Source organism: Echinops telfairi, unplaced genomic scaffold (genome assembly GCF_000313985.2).
Source record: "Echinops telfairi isolate 266 unplaced genomic scaffold, ASM31398v2 ScPeMD7_11;HRSCAF=52, whole genome shotgun sequence".
Classification (NCBI taxonomy): Eukaryota; Metazoa; Chordata; class Mammalia; order Afrosoricida; family Tenrecidae; genus Echinops; species Echinops telfairi.
The window spans coordinates 2847332-2850913 of NW_022103908.1; positions in this window are offsets into that span (position 1 = coordinate 2847332).

The following is a 3582-nucleotide window of genomic DNA, read 5'->3' on the forward strand; positions in this document are numbered from 1 at the left end:
TGTGTCTTCTGCAAACCAAAGAGGTAGCAACATAAGAGAAAAGAGAGCAAAATGCCTAACAAGGTAAAGACATATACTGTGATCTGAGGCTCTTCCTATCCAGCCTCCCCTCCCCTTGTGTCCTTATCTTTGCCAGCACTCTCCACCCATATCTTCTCCCTCCCTCCTCCTCATTGCTCACAGACTTTCCCCTGCCCCCCCTCCCCCAGATATAACGTTTGTACATCTAAATCCAAACACATCCAGTATCGATGTGTGTCTGAGAATACATGAGCTGATACCAAAACGCAAACCCGGGGTTATTTTCCTTCTATCTTCAGTGTTGCCTTGATAACAGGGTTGCCCTCCTGTTCCAGTCATATCTGTGGATCTAAATTCTGCTCAAATCCACCTCCCTTCATCCAAGGTGGCAATGCCTGAGGACCCCCCAGGGCTGAGCCATTGTTTCCAAGTGAGGTGCCTCTGGTGGGGTAGTGTGGCAGCCAGTGGGCATCTTAGTGCAGCATCCCTGAAGGCAGAGAGAACAAAGTCTGAGACAGAAGGAAACAAGAGCTTGTGGGTTGGGCTCCTGCCCCATTGGCGGGGGGTGGGGGCAGACTCTTAGGGGAAGGAAGGAATCACTAGGACTCTAATTGTACTTAATCCCTGTAGGTTAGCTTAGCCATATTGCTTTCAGGTGCTGTGGAGTGGCTTCCACTCCTAGCGACTCTGCTCAAAAGATGGAGACACTGCCTGCTTGTGCTCCAGCCTCACATTCATTGTGATCCCTGAGCCCGCGGCAGCAGTCACTGTGTCAGTCCATCGTGTGGAGGGTCATCTGGCGTCCTTTTGCAGAGACTGGCCGCTCCTTAAAACTCAGGTCCACAGTACGCGAGAAGAAGTCTCACCGCCCTCACTTCTAGGGAGCATTCTGGTTGTACTTCTCCCAAGACACTACAACAGCACCATTAAAAATTCGATTGGCTCAGACTTGCCAACACTTCCTAATGCCTTCCTTGTCATTCTAAATAAAACCACTAAAAACATTTCTGAACCTTGCTAAAATGACCTGGTTTTTATTTTTATTTCCTTATGCTGGTAAATGTTGGTTGATGGTTGAGTAGCATTAGCAACTGTGGTGATTGTATTAAGGCTCTTGAACCCCTTCTGTAAGATGCATCTATGCACAGCAGTATCTGTTTGTAAGAAGTCCGTGGATGTCTGTGCCCCTCCCCTCAACCCACCAGCCAAGTTCCTCTAGGAAGTGCAGGAGTTCTGGGACCTTCTGTTTAGAACACCTGCTCTATAGAAACCCAAAGATTCAGGCAAACAGAAGAGGCGAGACTGAATTTCAGTGTGGGGATTAAAATGGAATGGAGCCTGGAAATAGAGAGGAGGGGTAGACAGGGCCAGGACCGGACTCTTTTCAGATGTAATCCCTCTGCTGAGCCCAGGAGCTCACCTCACCTTGTCCTCATTTCCTCTGACTCTCTTCCCAGCCTTCTCCTTCCAGAATGCAACTGGCCTAAGGTTGACCAAGGTCAGAGCCTTCCTCCTGCCCCTGGGTTCTGTGTGTGTGAGTGCACTCTGTTTGTCCTGTCACTCCCCAGATGTTCAGAGGGAAGTGCAAAAGGACAAACATGCTGTGTGGAAAGAACACGGGCGTGTGCAGCCCGCCCCACTCGAACTTGATGTTGCGCCGGGGGTACTGACCTTTGTGTTTTTATCCATCTGCTTCCCAGCCCGCGGATGCATCACTCGGATGCATCACTCGACCTCGCGACAGACTGTTTCCTTCCCACAAAATAGGAAGAAAGAAAGAAAAGGAAAATAAATAAATAAAACCCTTCCCCCTTCCGTCAAAGCACCTGGTGGCTGGTATATGCGCCTGTCTTTGTTTCCGCAAAGGTTTGAAAGCTCTAATCTTTCAGTGACCAAACCCAAACAGACCCACTGCCTCAGAGTCTGTCGTCCATTCCAAATCACAGAACCCTTAGGGCTAAGCAGAACTGCCCCTCCTGTAGCCCAGGCTGCATTTTTTTAAAGATCATTTTATTGGGGGCTCTTACAGCTCTTATAACAATCCACACAGCAATTGTATCAGGCATATTTGTACATACGTTACCATCATTATTTTTCAACATTTACATTCTATCTGAGCCCTTGGTATCAGCTCCTCTCTTTACCCTCCCTATCCCTCTCACACCCTCGTGACCTCTTGATATGTTATAAATTTTTATTATTTTAACATCTTACATGCACCGCAGTCTCCCTTCCTCTGCGGGTTCTTCGCGCCCCCTCCCCATTTTCCGTCTACCCTCCTGGTATCGCTACTCCCATTTTTGTTCCTGAAGGGTTTCTCTGACCTGGATTCCATGTGTCCTGAGCTCTTATCTGTAGCTGTGTCCATGCCCGGCCTAGCCTCCCGTGCAAGACAGGCCTGGGCTCATGACAGAGGGGCATGCGGAAGCCTCAAGGAACCAGAGGAATAGTGTGTGCTTCCTGGGCGCCATACCTCCCCCTGGCTGACTCATCCCTTCATGGCTGCGGTCTTTGGGGCAACAGCCTGCACTTCGTTCGCCCCAGGACAGGCTGGTGCGTTCCAACCTCAGCCCAGCACCCTAACCTAATCCCCTTACCACCAGGGCGTCTTCTTTGGCACGCATGCAGGTAAAATACCATTCGAACATATGTGACATAAATCGCTCCGGATCAAATGATATTATGCAAACACAGAAGGGGCACACGGTCAAGTTGGAACAGGTAGCGCGCCCCTTGATCCCCTGCGCCCCTGCGAGTCTCCTTCTACCAGAGGTGGAGGAAGGGGGGCCCCGGAAATTCGAAAAGCAGATCCCCATTTCTAGAGGCGGAGAAGACGGGGTGTGTGTGTGCAGGGAGAGCTTGTGGGGTCGCTGTGGGTGTGGGGCATTTGGCTGGTCTCTTGGGACGCCCACCACTGGTTAGGTCGGTTGTCCTGATGCGCATGTGATAGGCCCAGACTCCCAGCGCGGAATGAAAACAAAATCGAAACCAATCGGCACCTGTTTGATGGTGTATGTTATCACCATAATATATATTTTTAAACAATGAAAACAACATCAGAACTAAAAGCTAAAGCCAGCCGTCTCCGCCAAGAGATAGAACGTCAGAACAGCCAAACTCACTCTCCGCGGGATTCCTACTCATGGCGACCGTATGCAGCGCAAGACAAGCCCAAGAAATGAGAGGTGAATTACAAATTGTTTAAAGCCAACCCAGACCGAAAACGAACTGCTGTGACGTCAGTTCTGACGCATAGTGACCTCATAGGCCAGCTACAGCACTGCTCCTGTGCGTTTCCGAAGCAGACGGCCTCATCTTTCTCTTGTAGAGATGGGTGGATTCAAACTCCTCGCCTTGTGGTTAAGTTTAACACATAACTCACTCTGCCACCTGGGCACTGTCATTGAGTTGATTCTGACTCATAATCACCCCAGAGAAGGATTCCAAGACAGTAAATCTTTATGGCAACAGGCAGCCTCCTCTTTCTCCTGATGAGCTGCTAGTGGTTTCAAACTGCAGATCTTGCAGTTAGCAGCCTGGTGTGTAACCACTATACCATCC